The sequence below is a fragment of the Rutidosis leptorrhynchoides genome, chromosome 7 (assembly GCF_046630445.1).
Source record: "Rutidosis leptorrhynchoides isolate AG116_Rl617_1_P2 chromosome 7, CSIRO_AGI_Rlap_v1, whole genome shotgun sequence".
NCBI lineage: Eukaryota > Viridiplantae > Streptophyta > Magnoliopsida > Asterales > Asteraceae > Rutidosis > Rutidosis leptorrhynchoides.
Genome location: NC_092339.1, coordinates 250,110,891 through 250,136,654, shown reverse-complemented (window position 1 = coordinate 250,136,654; position 25,764 = coordinate 250,110,891).

The window sequence follows — 25,764 nt, the reverse complement described above, 5'->3', positions numbered from 1 at the left end:
ATGTACAGTGTAACTTATTAATGTGAATCTTAAATATTCCTCGGGTATTACCTACCCGTTAAAATATTTTCATCATTAACAGTTTGTACGAAAGAATTTTTAATTACAATCTTTATGAAAATATACTTACATATATATTTCCTTCAGATGTAATCATAGATTTAATGAGTTAATATAATATTAATCTCATTTGATTTAACGTTATAACTAGAATACATAATCTCTAAAACATTAGAGATTACATAATCGCCATGAAGAATGAAGATGATTGATGTAGAACGATACATATAACGATGCTTGTACTCGAGATACTGAATGAGATGTTGAGGCATGGATTATTGGTGGTACTGGTGCTGTTACTGATGGTACTGTTGGTGCCGGTGATGTTGCTGAAGCTGGTAAATTTTGCACTATATTCTTCGAATTTATTACTCGGGCGCGAAGCTCGTTGACTTCTTCCATTACTTCCAGGATGATTGTCAGTCGGAACGAGCGGATGAATAAGGTTTAGAATCTGAGTTATGATATAGTCATGGTGAGATACTCTGAGAGAGAAATTGGTGTTTCGAGCAGGTTCGTCGGTAAGTCTTTCAGGTTCATTGTCAAGAGAGCAATATGGTGGATGGAAGGGATCACCTTCTTCTTGTCTCCAATAATTAAGTAGACTACGAACCCATTAAATGAATTGGGGATAGCTGATTGGTTGATTCATTCTGGTGACGCTGCTTCCATAGCTTAGGTGAACATTCATGTCAGAATAGCTGTCGGAATAACTATCGGAATAGCTATCGGAATCTGAGGGACTTGAACTGGTTGAGGGATTCATCTCGTACGATCGGATGAAGGATTTTTGATAAGAAATAGATTATAGGATGTAGATTAGTACCCTGCAATACATAATTTACATATGCATATATAATACTAAAATCCCCTAAGTTATGGAGGAATCTACGAAAGTTGTCAGGTAAAGGTAACAATAACAAATACGCTAAGATATGAACTTATCTATACACTGTCTATGAAATAGAGGCAGTAAGATGTGTCTAGACTAAGAGTGATAAGCAAGTGATTCCCTAAGAATGATAAGCAGGTAATTTTCGACACAAAACGATAAGTAAAACTTTTGACATGCAGACACGGTCGAAGTCCAGACACAGTAATGTATCCTAACAACTTATCAGTTAGACATACTAATGCAGACCTGGTTCACTAAGACCACCGCTCTGATACCAACTGTGAAAACCAGTCCTAATCCATCTGGACGAAGTCCATATCGATTATAAACGATTCACAACAATTGATTACATCGCGAGGTATTTGACCTCTATATGATACATTTTACGAATATTGCATTCAATTTTAAAAGACAATCTTTCTTTACAACGAAAATTGACAGCATGCATACCATTTCAGAATATATCCAACTATAATTGACTTAATAATAATCTTGATGAACTCGACGACTCGAATGCAACGTCTTTTGAAATATGCCATGAATGACTCCAAGTAATATTTCTATAATGAGAAAATGCATAGCGGAAGATTTCTTTCGTACCTGAGAATAAACATGCTTTCAAGTGTTAACCAAAAGGTTGGTGAGTTCATTAGTTAAACATAAATAATCATTTCATAATTTTAATAGACCACAAGATTTCATATTTCCATTTCTCGTAAACATACGTCCCATGTATAGAGACAAAAATATCATTCATATGGATTGAACACCTGGTAACCGACATTCACAATATGTATATAAGAATATCCCCATCATTCCGGGATCATCCATCAGACATGATATAAATTTCGAAGTACTAAAGCATCCGATACTTTGGATGGGGCTTGTTGGGCCCGATAGATCTATCGTTAGAGTTCGCGTCAATTAGGGTGTCTGTTCCCTAATTCTTAGATTACCAGACTTAATAAAAGGGGCATATTCGGTTTAATAATCCTGCCATAGAATGTAGTTTTAAGTACTTGTGTCTATTTCGTAAAACAATTATAAAAGCAGCGCATGTATTCTCAGTCCCAAAATATATATTGCGAAAGCATTTAAAAAGGGATTAATAAAACTCACGCATATAAATATTGTAAAACAGTTAATAAAGCATTTGCATGTATTCTCAGCCCAAAATCGTAAAGAGTAAAAGGGAGTAAATGAAACTCACCATACTATATTTTGTAGTAAAAATACATAGGACGACTTTGAACAACTGAACAATGCAGGGTTGGCCTCGGATTCACGAACCTATATCATTTGTATATTTATTAATATACATAATTTGTAATCGAGCAAATATATTATTATTAGTGATGTAATTCATTTATATAGTAGATTACTAAGTTTCATGCTATATGTTTTCATTATATATATATATATATATATATATATATATATATATATATATATATATATATATATATATATATATATATATATATATATATATATATATATATATTAATATAGTTAAATAAATTTTTATATAAAAATCATTTATTTGTTAAATTAATAATTGTAATAATACTAGATTAAGGATAATAATAATAATGATAGTAATAATAGTAATAATAAAAATAAAATTTTTAATAAAGATGATACTTTAATAAAAAAAATGAGAATCTTTCTAAAATGATTCTTTTAATAATAAAATAGTTGTAATAATAATAATAATGATTCTAGTAGTAAAAATGATAATAATAATAATAGTAATAGTAATAATAATAATAATAATAATAATAATAATAATAATAATAATAATAATAATAATAATAAAAATGATAGTTTTTAATAAAAATAACATTTTAATAAAAATGATAATTCATTTAATCATACCTTAATTATTTTCATAACTATACCTACATATTGTCTAATCTTATTTATTTCAAAATGCTAGAATCATATACTTCATATCATTAGAATTATAATTATATCAATTAATATAATCATCATGTTTTAAACAATAATAATATTAATAATACAATATTAATAACAAGTAGAAAATAATAATACTACTACTAATAATGATAATAATAATAATAATAATAATGATAATAATAATAACAATAATAGTAGAAATAAAAATAAATGTTTATACCTTTAAAAGCCTTAAAAAATAAACGCCATAAACTGGGCTCGAACACGCAACCTCTCGCTTATTGATCAACACTCTTAATCATCCATCTATCTTTGTTTCTCTATTATTATTCAGATTTTATATATATTTAATACGTATTTTATGTTTTCATAAAATTGATTAATGGATCATAATCCCATTTATTAAGTCTCGGCCCAACACAGTAATGGCCCTATTGTAGTGACCCGAACTTTTCCATGTTTATATATATTAATTGAGATTGATATTTACATGATTAAATGTTTCCAACATGTTAAGCAATCAAACTTGTTAAGACTTTATTAATTGAAATATGTTTCATATAGACAATTGACCACCCAAGTTGACCGGCGATTCACGAACGTTAAAACTTGTAAAAATGACATGACGATATATATATGGATATACATATGGTTAACATGAGATTATGATAAGTAAGTATCTCCATAATTATATTAACAATGAGTTATATACATATAAACAAGACTACTAACTTAAGGATTTCGAAACGAGACATATATGTAACGATTATCGTTGTAACGACATTTAAATGTATATATATCATATTAAGATATATTAATATATCATAATATCATGATAATATAATAATTTAACATCTCATTAGATATAATAAACAATGGGTTAACAACATTAATTGAGATCGTTAACTTAAAGGTTTCAAAACAACACTTACATGTAACGACTAACGATGACTTAACGACTCAGTTAAAATGTATATACATGTAGTGTATTTAGATGTATTACAATACTTTTGGAAGACTTCAAGACATATATCAAAACACTCACACTTAACAAAAATGGTTACAGTTACTTTTCCATTCTTTTCTTTCATCAAGAATTCTAGTCGTATTCTTACCTGTATTATACACAGCTTCAAAACGTACTTACTATGAGTATATACCAATATGAACTAGCATGGGATTTCACTCTTGATTATGTCATGTATGACTAATCAATTTTAACTTCTACCCTGAGCTAGTCAACTAACTAGAACTCCTTTTAACCCCACTCACCACTCACCAATTACCACTCATCATTCACTCCATTTCACTTCCAATTCTATTTCTAATTCTCTCTCAACACACACACACACACTCTATTATGAACGTATTTTTCCAGTAGTTAATCATCATCTTCATCAAAAATCACTTCAAGAATCAAGCTATAATCATCATAGGAAGAACACTTCAAGAACACTTCAAAAATCCCTTCAAGTTTACTAATTTACTTCCAAGCTTTCTAATCCATTCCAAGCAATCATCTAAGATCAAGAAACCTTTATTATATACAGTAGGTTATCTTTCTTATTCAAGGTAATATTCATATTCAAACTTTGATTCAATTTCTATAACTATAAACTATCTTAATTCGAGTAAAAATCTTACTTGAACTTGTTTTTGTGTCATGATCCTACTTCAAGAACTTTCAAGCCATCCAAGATCTTTTGAAGCTAGATCATTTCTTGTCACTTCCAGTAGGTTTACCTACTAAACTTGAGGTAGTAATGATGTTCATAACATCATTCGATTCATATATATAAAACTATCTTATTCGAAGGTTTAAACTCGTAATCACTAGAACATAGTTTAGTTAATTCTAAACTTGTTCGCAAACAAAAGTTAATACTTCTAACTTGACTTTTAAAATTAACTACACACATGTTCTATATCTATATGATATGCTAACTTAATGATTTAAAACCTGGAAACACGAAAAACACCGTAAAACCGGATTTACGCCGTCGTAGTATCACCGCGGGCTGTTTTGGGTTAGTTAATTAAAAACTATGATAAACTTTGATTTAAAAGTTGTTATTCTGAGAAAATGATTTTTATTATGAACATGAAACTATATCCAAAAATTATGGTTAAACTCAAAGTGGAAGTATGTTTTCTAAAATGGTCATCTAGACGTCGTTCTTTCGACTGAAATGACTACCTTTACAAAAATGACTTGTAACTTATTTTTTCTGACTATAAACCTATACTTTTCTGTTTAGATTCATAAAATAGGTTTTAATTTGAAACCATAGCAATTTGATTCACTCAAAACGGATTTAAAATGAAGAAGTTATGGGTAAAACAAGATTGGATAATTTTTCTCATTTTAGCTACGTGAAAATTGGTAACAAATCTATTCCAACCATAACTTAATCAACTTGTATTGTATATTATGTAATCTTGAGATACCATAGACACGTATACAATGTTTTGACCTATCATGTCGACACATCTATATATATTTCGGAACAACCATAGACACTCTATATGTGAATGTTGGAGTTAGCTATACAGGGTTGAGGTTGATTCCAAAATATATATAGTTTGAGTTGTGATCAATACTGAGATACGTATACACTGGGTCGTGGATTGATTCAAGATAATATTTATCGATTTATTTCTGTACATCTAACTGTGGACAACTAGTTGTAGGTTACTAACGAGGACAACTGACTTAATAAACTTAAAACATCAAAATATATTAAAAGTGTTGTAAATATATTTTAAACATACTTTGATATATATGTATATATTGTTATAGGTTCGTGAATCAACCAGTGGCCAAGTCTTACTTCCCGACGAAGTAAAAATCTGTGAAAGTGAGTTATAGTCCCACTTTTAAAATCTAATATTTTTGGGATGAGAATACATGCAGGTTTTATAAATGATTTACAAAATAGACACAAGTATGTGAAACTACATTCTATGGTTGAATTATCGAAATCGAATATGCCCCTTTTTATTAAGTCTGGTAATCTAAGAATTAGGGAACAGACACCCTAATTGACGAGAATCCTAAAGATATATCTATTGGGCCTAACAAACCCCATCCAAAGTACCGGATGCTTTAGTACTTCGAAATTTATATCATATCCGAAGGGTGTCCCGGAATGATGGGGATATTCTTATATATATGCATTTTTTTAATGTCAGTTACCAGGTGTTCACCATATGAATGATTTTTATCTCTATGTATGGGATGTGTATTGAAATATGAAATCTTGTGGTCTATTGTTACGATTTGATATATATAGGTTAAACCTATAACTCACCAACATTTTTGTTGACATTTAAAGCATGTTTATTCTCAGGTGAATACTAAGAGCTTCCGCTATTGCATACTAAAATAAGGACAAGATTTGGAGTCCATGTTTGTATGATATTGTGTAAAAACTGCATTCAAGAAACTGATTTCGATGTAACATATTTGTATTGTAAACCATTATGTAATGGTCGTGTGTAAACAGGATATTTTAGATTATTATTATTTGATAATCTACGTAAAGCTTTTTAAACCTTTATTTATGAAATAAAGGTTATGGTTTGTTTTAAAAATGAATGCAGTCTTTGAAAAATGTCTCATATAGAGGTCAAAACCTCGCAACGAAATCAATTAATATGGAACGTTTTTAATCAATAAGAACGGGACATTTCAGTTGGTATCAGAGCGTTGGTCTTAGAGAACCAGAAAATTTGCATTAGTGTGTCTTATCGAGTTTGGTAGGATGCATTAGTGAGTCTGGACTTCGACCGTGTTTTCTTTAAAAATGATTGCTTAACATTTTTGTTGAAAACTATATATTTTTAACATATGAATATTATGTGATATATTAATCTCTTAACGTGTTTGATATTATGTGATAGATGTCTACCTCTAGAACAAGTCCCATTGACTCACCTAATAATAATGAAGAGTTAAATGTAAATTGGAATGATTCGTGGACTGATTCACAAGTTCCCGAAGAGGAACCGGAAGAAGAGTCGGAACTGGAAGAAGAATCGGAACCGGAAGAAGAATCGGAACCGGTGGGGGAAATAATAAAACGGTTAAGTAAAAGAGAATCCTCAACCAACCGACCAAGGTTAATTATGGTCAATGGTGTTTCCGCCAAGGAAGCAAAATATTGGGAGGATTACCAATTCTCCGATGAATCGGATTCCGACGAGAATTCCGATGATGTTATAGAAATTACCCCAACTGAATTTAAAAAGGCAAAAGAAAATAATAAGGGAAAGGGCATAAAAATAGAGAAATCTAATTCCAACCCCGAAGAACTTTATATGTATCGTCAACCCCCGAAGTCCTTAAGTTGTAACAATGACCCGGGAACCTCTAAACCACCAGGTTTTTCTAAACCAATGTGGAAAACGACGGCTCGTATTAGGGGAACATCATATATCCCTAGAAACTTGGCAAAACAAACCAAAACTGAAGAAGAAGAAACAAGCGAGTCAGAATAAGATAGTTGTATTCGTGTGGTGTAATATATGTAATATAGTGTGCTTATGCTTTATGATATATGTAAAAATTGCTTGTATTAATAAGTATTTTTTTTATGAATCTAACTCTTGTCTATTTTACAGTATAAAAACACAAAATGGATAGACAACCCAATATTTTAAGAGACCTACCCGGAGACATGATTGATGAAATCTTGTCTAGAGTCGGTCAGAATTCCTCGGCACAACTATTTAAGGCGAGATCAGTTTGTAAGACATTCGAAGAACGTTCCAAGAATGCCTTGGTTTATAAAAGGCTTTCGTTCGAAAGATGGGGGATATCACATTGGGAAATCCATAAGTTACGATGTGTTTACTTTGACGCATATATTGCGGGGAACCCAAATGCTATTTTACGCAACGGGTTAAGAAATTATTTTGACTCAGTATATCCGAATATAGGACTTCGTGATTTAGAAAAAGCGGCTAACATACAACATAAAGAAGCATGTTATGCTTACGGGTTAGTAATGTTCGCTTCTCACCAAAGTGAGAACAAGAACATCGGGCTACAACTATTAAACAAAACGTTCCCACAAGTGACGGAGTCGGTAATTGGGGTAAGAAATGAGGTTTTTAGGTTATTACGAGACTGTTGGTCATTACGTAACCCTCATCCCTTTGACGACGTCACAACACGCTGTCTTATCAACGGCCATAACGGTTATGTTCCACAAGACCAAGGATGGGAAGTAGTCCTAGTAAAACCAGAATGCATGACTTGTTTCTGGACGTATGAATTACGTGTCTTTATTGCCTTTGCTGAACGACTTGTGTACTAGCTAGAATTATCTTCACAACTATCTTGTATCAAAGTTATTGTGTGCTATATTTCATACTTTATGTAAAATAAGCGGTATTGTAAGTTTGTAAAATATTGTATAAAAGTTTGAACGCGAAATATTATTACAATCAGTTTTTCATATAGAATTGTAGTAGTTGAATTTTATATTAGCTACTAAGTATGAACTTAACGGGTAGGTACTACCCAAATTTAAACTTATAAAACGCTAATATGAAGAAAAAGCTTTTATAAATGAGTTCATATTATGCTACGAAATACTATTAACTACTCTTAATATTCTGTATGATTAACTTGTTCCATTTGACTATTTTGAAGGAAATGGCACCGACTACTCGACACACCGTGAATATGAATGAAGAGGAATTCCGTACTTTTCTAGCTTCAAACATAGCCGCAGTACAGGCTGCGCTACATACCAACAATAACCTTGGATCTGGCAGTACAGGAAATCGTGTAGGATGTACATACAAAGAATTCACTGCCTGCAAACCTTTGGAATTTGATGGAACCGAAAGACCGATCGGATTGAAACGGTGGACCGAGAAGGTCGAATCGGTGTTTCCCATAAGTAAGTGTACTGAAGAGGACAAAGTGAAGTACACTATGCATACCTTCACAGGTTCTGCGTTAACATGGTGGAATACCTATCTAGAGCAAGTGGGACAAGATGATGCGTACGCACTACCGTGGTCAGCATTCAAGCACTTGATGAACGAGAAGTACCATCCCAGAACCGAGGTCAATAAGCTCAAGACAGAACTTAGAGGGTTACGAACCCAAGGATTTGATATTACCACGTACGAAAGACGATTCACAGAATTGTGCCTATTGTGTCCGGGAGCATTCGAAGATGAGGAAGAGAAGATCGACGCGTTTGTGAAAGGATTACCGGAAAGAATCCAAGAAGATATAAGTTCACACGAGCCCGCCTCCATACAATAGGCATGTAGAATGGCTCACAAACTAGTGAACCAGATTGAAGAAAGAATTAAAGAACAGACTACTGAAGAGGCCAATGTGAAGCAAGTCAAAAGAAAGTGGGAGGAAAACGGTGATAAGAATCACCAATACAACAACAACAGCAATTACAACAATAATCGCAACAATTATCCCAACAATCGCAACATCAATCGCAACTACAACAAACGGCCCAACAACAACAACAACAACAACAGCAACTACAACAATCATCCCAACAACAATAATTAGCGCAACAACAACAATCAGAAGCAGCTATGCCAAAGGTGTGAAAAGTATCACTCGGGGTTCTGCACCAAATTTTGCAACAAGTGTAAAAGAAATGGTCATAGCGCGGCGAAGTGTGAGGTCTACGGACCAGGGGTTAATAGAACGAAAGGAACAAATGGTGTCGGAACGAGTAATGGCGGAACAAGTAGTGTCGGAGCAAGTTATGCCAATGTAGTTTGTTATAAATGTGGAAAACCGGGCCACATTATTAGAAATTGCCCGAACCAGGAGAACACGAATGGACAAGGCCGCGGAAGAGTTTTCAATATTAATGCGGCAGAGGCACAGGAAGACCCGGAGCTTGTTACGGGTACGTTTCTTATTGATAATAAATCTGCTTACGTTTTATTTGATTCGGGTGCGGATAGAAGCTATATGAGTAGATATTTTTGTGCTAAATTAAGTTGTCCATTGACGCCTTTGGATAGTAAATTTTTACTCGAATTAGCAAATGGTAAATTAATTTCAGCAGATAATATATGTCGGAATCGAGAAATTAAACTGGTTAGCGAAACATTTAAGATTGATTTGATACCAGTAGAGTTAGGGAGTTTTGATGTGATAATCGGTATGGACTGGTTGAAAGAAGTGAAAGCAGAGATCGTTTGTTACAAAAATGCAATTTGCATTATACGAGAAAAAGGAAAACCCTTGATGGTGTACGGAGAAAAGGGCAACACGAAGCTACATATTATTAGTAATTTGAAGGCACAAAAACTAATAAGAAAAGGTTGCTATGTTGTTCTAGCACACGTCGAGAAAGTACAAACTGAAGAAAAGAGAATCAATGATGTTCCCATTGCAAAAGAATTTCCCGATGTATTTCCGAAAGAATTACCGGGATTACCCCCACAGCGATCCGTTGAATTTCAAATAGATCTTGTACCAGGAGCTGCACCAATAGCTCGTGCTCCTTACAGACTCGCACCCAGCGAGATGAAAGAACTGCAAAGCCAATTACAAGAACTTTTAGAGTGTGGTTTCATTCGACCAAGCACATCACCGTGGGGAGCTCCTGTTTTGTTTGTCAAGAAGAAAGATGGTACATTCAAGTTGTGTATCGACTACCGAGAGTTGAACAAACTTACCATCAAGAACCGCTACCCACTACCGAGAATCGACGACTTATTTGATCAACTACAAGGCTCGTCTGTTTATTCAAAGATTGACTTACGTTCCGGGTATCATCAAATGCGGTTGAAAGAAGATGATATTCCAAAGACTGCTTTCAGAACACGTTACGGTCATTACGAGTTTATGGTCATGCCGTTTGGTTTAACTAATGCACCAGCTGTGTTCATGGACCTTATGAACCGAGTGTGTGGACCATACCTTGACAAGTTTGTCATTGTTTTCATTGATGACATACTTATTTACTCAAAGAATGACCAAGAACACGGTGGACATTTGAGAAAGGTGTTAGAAGTATTGAGGAAGGAAGAATTGTACGCTAAGTTTTCAAAGTGTGCATTTTGGTTGGAAGAAGTTCAATTCCTCGGTCACATAGTGAACAAAGAAGGTATTAAGGTGGATCCGGCAAAGATAGAAACTGTTGAAAAGTGGGAAACCCCGAAAACTCCGAAACACATACGCCAGTTTTTAGGACTAGCTGGTTACTACAGAAGGTTCATCCAAGACTTTTCCAGAATAGCAAAACCCTTGACTGCATTAACGCATAAAGGGAAGAAATTTGAATGGAATGATGAACAAGAGAAAGCGTTTCAGTTATTGAAGAAAAAGCTAACTACGGCACCTATATTGTCATTGCCTGAAGGGAATGATGATTTTGTGATTTATTGTGACGCATCAAAGCAAGGTCTCGGTTGTGTATTAATGCAACGAATGAAGGTGATTGCTTATGCGTCTAGACAATTGAAGATTCACGAACAAAATTATACGACGCATGATTTGGAATTAGGCGCGGTTGTTTTTGCATTAAAGACTTGGAGGCACTACTTATATGGGGTCAAAAGTATTATATATTCCGACCACAAAAGTCTTCAACACATATTTAATCAGAAACAACTGAATATGAGGCAGCGTAGGTGGATTGAATTATTGAATGATTACGACTTTGAGATTCGTTACCACCCGGGGAAGGCAAATGTGGTAGCCGATGCCTTGAGCAGGAAGGACAGAGAACCCATTCGAGTAAAATCTATGAATATAATGATTCATAATAACCTTACTACTCAAATAAAGGAGGCGCAACAAGGAGTTTTAAAAGAGGGAAATTTAAAGGATGAAATACCCAAAGGATCGGAGAAACATCTTAATATTCGGGAAGACGGAACCCGGTATAGGGCTGAAAGGATTTGGGTACCAAAATTTGGAGATATGAGAGAAATGGTACTTAGAGAAGCTCATAAAACCAGATACTCAATACATCCTGGAACGGGGAAGATGTACAAGGATCTCAGGAAATATTTTTGGTGGCCGGGTATGAAAGCCGATGTTGCTAAATACGTAGGAGAATGTTTGACCTGTTCTAAGGTCAAAGCTGAGCATCAGAAACCATCAGGTCTACTTCAACAACCCGAAATCCCGGAATGGAAATGGGAAAACATTACCATGGATTTCATCACTAAATTGCCAAGGACTGCAAGTGGTTTTGATACTATTTGGGTAATAGTTGATCGTCTCACCAAATCAGCACATTTCCTGCCAATAAGAGAAGATGACAAGATGGAGAAGTTAGCACGACTGTATTTGAAGGAAGTCGTCTCCAGACATGGAATACCAATCTCTATTATCTCTGATAGGGATGGCAGATTTATTTCAAGATTCTGGCAGACATTACAGCAAGCATTAGGAACTCGTCTAGACATGAGTACTGCCTATCATCCACAAAATGATGGGCAGAGCGAAAGGACGATACAAACGCTTGAAGACATGCTACGAGCATGTGTTATTGATTTCGGCAACAGTTGGGATCGACATCTACCATTAGCAGAATTTTCCTACAACAACAGCTACCATTCAAGCATTGAGATGGCGCCGTTTGAAGCACTTTATGGTAGAAAGTGCAGGTCTCCGATTTGTTGGAGTGAAGTGGGGGATAGACAGATTACGGGTCCGGAGATTATACAAGAAACTACCGAGAAGATCATCCAAATTCAACAACGGTTGAAAACCGCCCAAAGTCGACAAAAGAGCTACGCTGACATTAAAAGAAAAGATATAGAATTTGAAATTGGAGAGATGGTCATGCTTAAAGTTGCACCTTGGAAAGGCGTTGTTCGATTTGGTAAACGAGGGAAATTAAATCCAAGGTATATTGGACCATTCAAGATAATTGATCATGTCGGACCAGTAGCTTACCGACTTGAGTTACCTCAACAACTCGCGGCTGTACATAACACTTTCCACGTCTCGAATTTGAAGAAATTTTTTGCTAAAGAAGATCTCACTATTCCGTTAAATGAAATCCAAATCAACGAAAAACTCCAATTCATCGAAGAACCCATCGAAATAATGGATCGTGAGATTAAAAGACTTAAGCAAAACAAGATACCAATTGTTAAGGTTCGATGGAATGCTCGTAGAGGACCCGAGTTCACCTGGGAACGTGAAGATCAGATGAAGAAGAAATACCCGCATCTATTTCCAGAAGATTCGTCAACACCTTCAACAGATTAAAATTTCGGGACGAAATTTATTTAACGGGTAGGTACTGTAGTGACCCGAACTTTTCCATGTTTATATATATTAATTAAGATTGATATTTACATGATTAAATGTTTCCAACATGTTAAGTAATCAAACTTGTTAAGACTTGATTAATTGAAATATGTTTCATATAGACAATTGACCACCCAAGTTGACCGGCGATTCACGAACGTTAAAACTTGTAAAAACGACATGACTATATATATATGGATATACATATGGTTAACATGAGATTATGATAAGTAAGTATCTCCATAAGTATATTAACAATGAGTTATATACATATAAACAAGACTACTAACTTAAGGATTTCGAAACGAGACATATATGTAACGATTATCGTTGTAACGACATTTAAATGTATATATATCATATTAAGATATATTAATATATCATAATATCATGATAATATAATAATTTAACATCTCATTATATATAATAAACAATGGGTTAACAACATTAATTGAGATCGTTAACTTAAAGGTTTCAAAACAACACTTACATGTAACGACTAACGATGACTTAACGACTCAGTTAAAATGTATATACATGTAGTGTATTTAGATGTATTAAAATACTTTTGGAAGACTTCAAGACATATATCAAAACACTCACACTTAACAAAAATGGTTACAGTTACTTTTCCATTCTTTTCTTTCATCAAGAATTCTAGTCGTATTCTTACCCGTATTATACACAGCTTCAAAACGTACTTACTATGAGTATATACCAATAGGAACTAGCATGGGATTCCACTCTTGATTATGTCATGTATGACTAATCAATTTTAACTTCTACCATGAGCTAGTCAACTAACTAGAACTCCTTTTAACCCCACTCACCACTCACCAATTACCACTCATCATTCACTCCATTTCACTTTCAATTCTCTTTCTAATTCTCTCTCAACACACACACACTATTATGAACGTATTTTTCCAGTATTTAATCATCATCTTCATCAAAAATCACTTCAAGAATCAAGCTATAATCATCATAGGAAGAACACTTCAAGAACACTTCAAAAATCCCTTCAAGTTTACTAATTTACTTCCAAGCTTTCTAATCCATTCCAAGTAATCATCTAAGATCAAGAAACCTTTGTTATATATAGTAGGTTATCTTTCTTATTCAAGATAATATTCATATTCAAACTTTGATTCAATTTCTATAACTATAAACTATCTTAATTCGAGTAAAAATCTTACTTGAACTTGTTTTTGTGTCATGATCCTACTTCAAGAACTTTCAAGCCATCCAAGATCCTTTGAAGCTAGATCATTTCTTGTCACTTCCAGTAGGTTTACCTACTAAACTTGAGGTAGTAATGATGTTCATAACATCATTCGATTCATATATATAAAACTATCTTATTCGAAGGTTTAAACTCGTAATCACTAGAACATAGTTTAGTTAATTCTAAACTTGTTCGCAAACAAAATTTAATCCTTCTAACTTGACTTTTAAAATTAACTACACACATGTTCTATATCTATATGATATGCTAACTTAATGATTTAAAACCTGGAAACACGAAAAACACCGTAAAACCGGATTTATGCCGTCGTAGTAACACCGCGGGCTGTTTTGGGTTAGTTAATTAAAAACTATGATAAACTTTGATTTAAAAGTTGTTATTCTGAGAAAATTATTTTTATTATGAACATGAAACTATATCCAAAAATTATGGTTAAACTCAAAGTGGAAGTATGTTTTCTAAAATGGTCATCTAGACGTCGTTCTTTCGACTGAAATGACTACCTTTACAAAAATGACTTGTAACTTATTTTTTCCGACTATAAACCTATACTTTTCTGTTTAGATTCATAAAATAGGGTTCAATATGAAACCATAGCAATTTGATTCACTCAAAACGGATTTAAAATGAAGAAGTTATGGGTAAAACAAGATTGGATAATTTTTCTCATTTTAGCTACGTGAAAATTGGTAACAAATCTATTCCAACCATAACTTAATCAACTTGTATTGTATATTATGTAATCTTGAGATACCATAGACACGTATACAATGTTTCGACCTATCATGTCGACACATCTATATATATTTCGGAACAACCATAGACACTCTATATGTGAATGTTGGAGTTAGCTATACAGGGTTGAGGTTGATTCCAAAATATATATAGTTTGAGTTGTGATCAATACTGAGATACGTATACACTGGGTCGTGGATTGATTCAAGATAATATTTATCGATTTATTTCTGTACATCTAACTGTGGACAACTAGTTGTAGGTTACTAACGAGGACAGCTGACTTAATAAACTTAAAACATCAAAATATATTAAAAGTGTTGTAAATATATTTTAAACATACTTTGATATATATGTATATATTGTTATAGGTTCGTGAATCAACCAGTGGCCAAGTCTTACTTCCCGACGAAGTAAAAATCTGTGAAAGTGAGTTATAGTCCCACTTTTAAAATCTAATATTTTTGGGATGAGAATACATGCAGGTTTTATAAATGATTTACAAAATAGACACAAGTACGTGAAACTACATTCTATGGTTGAGTTATCGAAATCGAATATGCCCCTTTTTATTAAGTCTGGTAATCTAAGAATTAGGGAACAGACACCCTAATTGACGCGAATCCTAAAGATAGATCTATTGGGCCTAACTGTGACGATCGCTCCAAATCCATATGGATAATACGTCATTCATTGATTTCATTACGAGGTATTTGACCTCTATATGATATGTTTTGTAAACATTGCATTCTTTTGAAAAGGCACACCATAAATGAATATTTAAATCAAAGGTTTTCGACATCTGATGATTTCTACATATAGACAATCACCGTAAATAATAGTTTACAATAGTACTTCCGTTGACAATGCAGTCAAAATAAGATACATGGTGATGATTTGGTGAATGCAACGTTTCCTTGAAAAATATGCCATATAAGACTCCATGCACATAGCTTGTCTATCATATAAGCAAACAGCGGAAGACTTCTAGGGAACCTGAGAATAAACATGCTAACAAGTGTCAACACAAAGGTTGGTGAGTTCATAGTTTGTATGTTTCGCATAATCTGTATATAAAGATGGATCACAAGATTTCAGTTGTTTCATCCAGAAACGTTTATCAATAGATTCTACATAACAGAGCACCCTGGTAACTAAACTTAACGTATATATAATTTGTACCCTTTGTATAATCATCTTAATAATACACGCAAACCAACGTGTACGCTTCTCAAATAGCATACGTCCGTTAAAAGGCTAGTGCTCTAGCTCGGACGGGGATATCAAGCCCTATGGATCCATATACAACTACTCGCGCCCACCAGTTCTTATAACCGGCAGCTACTAGTTACCAAAGCTAAGGGATTTTCGGTTCAAACTCGGTGTAGAATTTAGTATGTACTTGTATCCATTGTTTTTAAAATAAAGTGCATGTATTCTCAGCCCAAAAATATATATTGCAAAAGCAATTAAAAAGGGATCGTATGAAACTCACCTTAGCAGCACATAAAGTTGTTCATCGTAATGTGACCGAAACTCGGTATATCAAATAATCGTAGATCTCAACCTAGAGAACATATGTTGGTCAATAAATGTCTATCAAGCTAGGTCAGGTCATAGTGTATCACAATCCTAATGCTCGAAATTGACATAAAAAAGTTATCCAAAGTTGTTTCAAAAAGTCAATTTTGACAATAGTTCAACAAACGAGACGTACCTTATATAAGGATTCATTTACTCGGTTGGTAATATTTAAAAATCCATTTTATCAATCTCATAAACAAGTTGTTTAAGTATTAATTGCAGATTCAAAAAGCAATTCCAATTAATGTCAATTATAATTCAGTTGACCATATCTTTTGATTCGTTCCTCGAAACTATTTGATATCTAAATGAAAAGTTATTGATTTTTCGCCAGCTTTCCGAAAACATGTATATCATATACCTTTTACCCGTAATATATGTATTTAATTCGTGATTTATTATAAACTGTTTAACGACGAAATTTAGCATACAAGCATGTATAAATATATACACTCGAGCACTAGTATGTATACACTATTAATTTATAAAATATAAAATATAAATGCTTACGTATTAATATTGAGATTCAATATTGTAGAAAAGTACGTAGGCGTAACGGAGATGATAAACACTAAGTTTGATTCACAATTATACCCCCGACCATTACCCATAACCTCCTTGGCAATAACCCATAATTTCCTTAGCTCTATCCCGCTTGAAAACCATTTTGAAAGTGACACGCTCATAACCTCGTCGTATTATTTTATTAATAATATTAATAATAATTAGATTAATAATAATATTAATCTTAATAATAATAATAATAATAATAATAATAATAATAATAATAATAATAATAAATGAAATAAATACGAAGTAATATATGATTAACAGAAAGAGTGTGAAAACTGAGCAATTTATAGAACTTTTTCTGAAAAAGTACCCCATGCGATCGCATGGGATTTGTGCTTCAAGGCCATGCGATCGCATGGCCCTCTGATCCAGCTCACAAACTTTTGTTTTCTTGTTTGTCGACATATTATTCAAATATATATATAATATATTTAATTTATATAATTAATTATATATTATATTAAATTCATGTGCATAGTTGACCTGTAATTTTCGTTCCGATGACTCGTACGTTGTTACTCGACTTATGTCCCGATTTCGGTTTATCGAACGCATTTTCGTACACTTAGAAAACTTGCATTTTACGTTTCGTGACACGTACCTTTGTCAAAATATAGCCTTAAATTATCCATAAACTATATCACTCAAAGTATATCTTAATCTTTCGAGTGTTTTGATTATTTACTTCTATAAATCATTGTCTCGTTATTTATTAATATAATAGTATTTATCAAACGTTTCATAACCAAGTTAATATCTATTCTCAATATTTTTAAACACGTTTTAAAATATACGTCACAAGTTATTCATACAATTAATATTCCAACTTATCATATATATTCAAATAAATATTTAAACCAATAATTTTAATGTACGATATCAAACAATTAATACATTGTTATGTTTTCAAGTTATAGTATATATATATATATATATATATATATATATATATATATATATATATATATATATATAATTGTTCGCGAATTGTCAAGAACAACCAAAAGGTATTTGAATATATGAAAGTAGTTCAAAAATTTTGAGATTCAGTTTTACAGACTTTGCTTATCGTGTCGGAAATGTTAATCATACAAAGATTAAATTTAAATTTGGTCAAAAATTTCCGGGTCATCACAGTACCTACCCGTTAAAGAAATTTCGTCCCGAAATTTGAGTGAGGTCGTCATGAATAGCAATAAAAATGTTTTCATGCCGTATATGTGTAGATAAATAGAGTTTTATCACCGTTAAATAATATGGATAAAACAATCCGATTTTTTTTTTGAAGCGTATGAGAGAAGTTTTCGTAAAAGAGTGAAATGAAGAATAGAGATTCGTCTTAACTCTTGACGTATTAACGATTGATTTCCATAATTTAAGGAATAGAAAATCTTCATAATCTAAATAAGATTTGATTCTTCGGAATTTAAGGAAATTAAGATTTCTTTTGATTAAATGCGTAATTTGCTTCGATTGCTATGTTTGATATTTCGCTATAAATTGACCTCTTCCGTTTCATTATTTTCATCACTCTTACATCTTCTTCCTCATTTCCTATTTTCAAAAGATTGTAAAAAAATGCTTCATCCAGTTCTGATTCTTGATATACTCCTAACTTTCATATCTGTCATTCTTCTTTTTCATCTACCACCGGAGGAAGTTATTTTCTTCTACCATTACCTTGGGGTTATAGTATTTTTCATTCTCCCGTATCTTTATATTGCTATACGCATTGATATACACGGTTTGTAATTTTTGGGTAGTTGTTGGGTTTTATATCTTCCCTTATATTTCGATGTCTCTGCTTCTGTCTTTCCATAATTATTGACATCCACAGTTAATACTCTCTCCAATTTACTTATATATACTCCCATTGATATTTTGAAGCTTCATGCTTTTGTTTTATCTTCCCGACTTTAAATCAAGCGAATAATAGTCCAGAATTCATAGGTATGAATTTCGGAATGAACATAATTAATGTTTTAAAAAAAACGGTAATAGCACAATCTGACTTGTCAAATTACCAGAATACCTCGAAAAAGACCGAATCATTAAGAAAATATTTTCTTGATAGTTTAGAGGTTAAATAGAATGGAAGAGTTATGTAACATGGTTTATAATGAGGGTATGATCTGTGAACCTTTATCACGTTCCATTAGAAACTCAGCATGACTTACTGTAATATAATCACGTTGATCAAGTGTCATTATATTATACTAACTCATGCTTCAGTTCCCAACACCGCTTCAAAAATATTCATATTTTAAACTCAAAGGTTTCAGAATTTAGAAACTAAAATAGTTTCTTTTATGATGTTACACAGATACCGTAAGGAGAAAATTGATTTTCGATATGAATGATTATGGAATTATCTCCAAAAATATGGAGGATATTTATAATGAAAGATACGATGATATCTTAGAATTTCTAATATCAGAGGATGATGAAGAATATTGTCCGCAAGGGTTTAGATTCGGAAGCAAGGTATTCGTTAATGGCTTTAGCAGATACTGAATAATTTGGATTCTTTGAAGGCAGGTTTAGTCTTTGTGATTTATCCACAGCCTCCTTCATACTTTGCTCAATCCGTTTTCCAGTTCCAAACCTTCTCTTTTTCTGAGCTTTGCCAACACACTATTCTTTATCATCAAACTTTTGGCTGTTAAGGTCGTTTACAGTTTTTGCTGCTTCATCAGCATTCAAAGTTATCATAACCGAATCGTTGATTATCAATCCGAGGTGTTTTCAAAAGTTTGAAGGGTTTGCATGAAGATTGTAATTGTCAAGATACATATGATGTTCTAGAATTTTGAACGATACAAATTTTTTTTTTCTGGGTTTATGAATAGAAGTGATGTTCTAGCACAGTTTTGAAGTCAATGTATAGCATTTGAAAGATGTAAGAATCTAAGAGTGATGTTTTCTGTTAAATCTTGGCTTGGATTCTGATTTTTCAAAATCAGAATATGTAATTGAATTTGTATGGAAACGATTGTATATCGCTGTGAGCATAGTTAATAATTTTTGAATCAAAGTTGAAGAATGTACAGTATAACATATTAATTGTAAACTTATATATTTCCCGAGTATTACCTACCCGTTAAAGATTTCACAATTAATACTTTGTACAAAAGAATTTTTTTTTTACCGTCTTTATGAAAATATATGTATGTATATTTTCTTCAGATGTAATACAGATTTGATGAGTTAATATCATATTAAGCTCATTTGATTTTTGAATTGAATGAATAATCTCTAAAACATTAAAGATTACATAATCTTCGCGGAGTATTTCACTAATGAAATCAATACTTCATTATTTATTCTTATTCCTCGGTGAAGGATGTTGATGCTCGTGGAATTCTTCTGAACTTCATAAGATATAAATGATGTTTTCTAGAAAGTTTCGAGTACATCGAAGATAAAAGTGTAAAATCAAACATGTAATTGATTAATACACTAAGTTCATTATGAAATGGAATTCATTGAGTTGAAACAGATATTTGTAGTTAACGATGGTTAAGTTGTTAATGAAGGATGTACATCATAGCATATTAATAATATGAATTAACCGAGTAGTATCTACCCCTTAAAATTCACACGTAATAGCTTAGTACGAAAAGATTCATGATGGTTTTAAAATTTATATATATAAGATATACATATAAATTCTTTAGATGAATTGAGTTATTACTTCATAACTCATTGATACAATATACTCGTTGTTGACTCTTAATGATGTCCACAGTGCTATCTTGAACCGACGGAGCTTGTGATGTTAGAGGTGCTGCTGATTCTGACGATGTTGACAGCACTGACTGTGCTGGTGAGGCTAAGGGTATTGTTGATGCTGTTGGTAAAACAAGTCTAGCTTGTATCTTACACCATTCGGATAAGGGTTTCTACTCTATCTGATTTAGGGTTAAGGCTAGAATAGATAATCTCTAAACTTTAGAAATTACATAATCGCCGTAGAATGTTTCTCCGATGAAGTTATGAATCCATACTTCATCGTTTGTCGTTGCTGGTACTTCTTGGTACCTATGGTGCGTATGATGTTGATATCCGAGGTACAAATTATGATGTTGAGGCGTGTGATGCGGATGTGGTTGTTGGTGGTGGTAATGATCGTGTTGGTGTGGATGATGGTGGTACCGGTTATGCTGCGGGTGCTGCTGCTGGTGTTCGTAACCCTTGTACCATATTCTCCAAAGTCACTACCCGAGCACGAAGCTCGTTGACTTTTTCTGTTATACCGGGATGATCGATGGTTCGGACGATCGGATAAATAAGATTTATAATATGGGATAGTATATAATCATGATGAGATACTCTGAAAATGAGAGAGAAAATAGTATTACGAATAGGTTCTCCGGTAAGTGCTTCAGGTTCTTCGCCAAGAGGTGAATGTGGTGGATGGAAGGGATCACCTTCTTCTTGTCTCCAATGATTAAGTAGGCTACGAACCCATCCCCAATTCATCCAGAATAGGTGATGGCTGATTGGTTGATCCATTCCGGTTACACTTTCTTCAGAGTTCAGGTGAATATCCATATCAGAATAGCTGTCGGAATTTAAGGAATTTGAACTAGATATGAGATCCATCTTGTATAATTAGAGAGATGATTTTTGATATAAAATAGATTATAGAATTTGATTGGTACTCTTCAATACATAATTTACATATGTATATATAATACCAAAATCCCGTAAATTACGGAGAAATTTTCGGAAGATGGCAGTCAAAGTTTACTGTAATAGATATGCCAAGATATGAATTTTGTCTATACACTATCTATGCAATCAATGCAATAAGACGCGTTTAGACTTAAGATGATAGACAGGTAATTTCTGACAAGGAATGATAAGCAAAACTTTTGACATGCAGACACAGTCGAAGTCCAGACTTACTAATGCATTCTAACAACTATCAGTTAGACACACTTATGCAAGACCTGGTTCACTAGGACCAACGCTCTGATACCAACTGTGACGATCGCTCTAAATCCATATGGATAATACGTCATTCATTGATTTCATTACGAGGTATTTGACCTCTATATGATACGTTTTGTAAACATTGCATTCTTTTGAAAAGGCACACCATAAATGAATATTTAAATCAAAGGTTTTCGACATCTGATGATTTCTACATATAGACAATCACCGTAAATAATAGTTTACAATAGTACTTCCGTTGACAATGCAGTCAAAATAAGATACATGGTGATGATTTGGTGAATGCAACGTTTCCTTGAAAAATATGCCATATAAGACTCCATGCACATAGCTTGTCTATCATATAAGCAAACAGCGGAAGACTTCTAGGGAACCTGAGAATAAACATGCTAACAAGTGTCAACACAAAGGTTGGTGAGTTCATAGTTTGTATGTTTCGCATAATCTGTATATAAAGATGGATCACAAGATTTCAGTTGTTTCATCCAGAAACGTTTATCAATAGATTCTACATAACAGAGCACCCTGGTAACTAAACTTAACGTATATATAATTTGTACCCTTTGTATAATCATCTTAATAATACACGCAAACCAACGTGTACGCTTCTCAAATAGCATACGTCCGTTAAAAGGCTAGTGCTCTAGCTCGGACAGGGATATCAAGCCCTATGGATCCATATACAACTACTCGCGCCCACCAGTTCTTATAACCGGCAGCTACTAGTTACCAAAGCTAAGGGATTTTCAGTTCAAACTCGGTGTAGAATTTAGTATGTACTTGTATCCATTGTGTTTAAAATAAAGTGCATGTATTCTCTGCCCAAAAATATATATTGCAAAAGCAATTAAAAAGGGATCGTATGAAACTCACCTTAGCAGCACATAAAGTTGTTCATCGTAATGTGACCGAAACTCGGTATATCAAATAATCGTAGATCTCAACCTAGAGAACATATGTTGGTCAATAAATGTCTATCAAGCTAGGTCAGGTCATAGTGTATCACAATCCTAATGCTCGAAATTGACATAAAAAAGTTATCCAAAGTTGTTTCAAAAAGTCAATTTTGACAATAGTTCAACAAACGAGACGTACCTTATATAAGGATTCATTTACTCGGTTGGTAATATTTAAAAATTCATTTTATCAATCTCGTAAACAAGTTGTTTAAGTATTAATTGCAGATTCAAAAAGCAATTCCAATTAATGTCAATTATAATTCAGTTGACCATATCTTTTGATTCGTTCCTCGAAACTATTCGATATCTAAATGAAAAGTTATTGATTTTTCGCCAGCTTTCCGAAAACATGTATATCATATACCTTTTACCCGTAATATATGTATTTAATTCGTGATTTATTATAAACTGTTTAACGACGAAATTTAGCATACAAGCATGTATAAATATATACACTCGAGCACTAGTATGTATACACTATTAATTTATAAAATATAAAATATAAATGCTTACGTATTAATATTGAGATTCAATATTGTAGAAAAGTACGTAGGCGTAACGGAGATGATAAACACTAAGTTTGATTCACAATTATACCCCCGACCATTACCCATAACCTCCTTGGCAATAACCCATAATTTCCTTAGCTCTATCCCGCTTGAAAACCATTTTGAAAGTGACACGCTCATAACCTCGTCGTAGTATTTTATTAATAATATTAATAATAATTAGATTAATAATAATATTAATCTTAATAATAATAATAATAATAATAATAATAATAATAATAATAATAATAATAATAATAATAAATGAAATAAATACGAAGTAATATATGATTAACAGAAAGAGTGTGAAAACTGAGCAATTTATAGAACTTTTTCTGAAAAAGTACCCCATGCGATCGCATGGGATTTGTGCTTCAAGGCCATGCGATCGCATGGCCCTCTGATCCAGCTCACAAACTTTTGTTTTCTTGTTTGTCGACATATTATTCAAATATATATATAATATATTTAATTTATATAATTAATTATATATTATATTAAATTCATGTGCATATTTGACCTGTAATTTTCGTTCCGATGACTCGTACGTTGTTACTCGACTTATGTCCCGATTTCGGTTTCTCGAACGCATTTTCGTACACTTAGAAAACTTGCATTTTACGTTTTGTGACACGTACCTTTGTCAAAATATAGCCTTAAATTATCCATAAACTATATCACTCAAAGTATATCTTAATCTTTCGAGTTTTTTGATTATTTACTTCTATAAATCATTGTCTCGTTATTTATTAATATAATAGTATTTATCAAATGTTTCATAACCAAGTTAATATCTATTCTCAATATTTTTAAACACGTTTTAAAATATACGTCACAAGTTATTCATACAATTAATATTCCAACTTATCATATATATTCAAATAAATATTTAAACCAATAATTTTAATGTACGATATCAAACAATTAATACATTGTTATGTTTTCAAGTTATAGTATATATATATATATATATATATATATATATATATATATATATATATATATATATATATATATATATATATATATATATATATATATATATATATATATATATATATATATGTATATATATATATATATATATATATATATATATATATGTATGTATCTATATACACATAATTGTTCGCGAATTGTCAAGAACAACCAAAAGGTATTTGAATATATGAAAGTAGTTCAAAAATTTTGAGATTCAGTTTTACAGACTTTGCTTATTGTGTCGGAAATGTTAATCATACAAAGATTAAATTTAAATTTGGTCAAAAATTTCCGGGTCATCACACTAACAAACCCCATCCAAAGTACCGGATGCTTTAGTACTTCGAAATTTATATCATATCCGAAGGGTGTCCCGGAATGATGGGGATATTCTTATATATATGCATCTTCTTAATGTCGGTTACCAGGTGTTCACCATATGAATGATTTTTATCTCTATGTATGGGATGTGTATTGAAATATGAAATCTTGTGGTCTATTGTTACGATTTGATATATATAGGTTAAACCTATAACTCACCAACATTTTTATTGACATTTAAAGCATGTTTATTCTCAGGTGAATACTAAGAGCTTCCGCTATTGCATACTAAAATAAGGACAAGATTTGGAGTCCATGTTTGTATGATATTGTGTAAAAACTGCATTCAAGAAACTGATTTCGATGTAACATATTTGTATTGTAAACCATTATGTAATGGTCGTGTGTAAACATGATATTTTAGATTATCATTATTTGATAATCTACGTAAAGCTTTTTAAACCTTTATTTATGAAATAAAGGTTATGGTTTGTTTTAAAAATGAATGCAGTCTTTGAAAAACGTCTCATATAGAGGTCAAAACCTCGCAACGAAATAAATTAATATGGAACGTTTTTAATCAATAAGAACGGGACATTTCACCTATAACCAAATCCCATTTCACGGCCCAAAGTAGTTTCCTAAGCCTAACTCAATACAAAAACCCTCGGCCCATCACATAAAAATAATTAAATGGTTTGTAGCCGCCT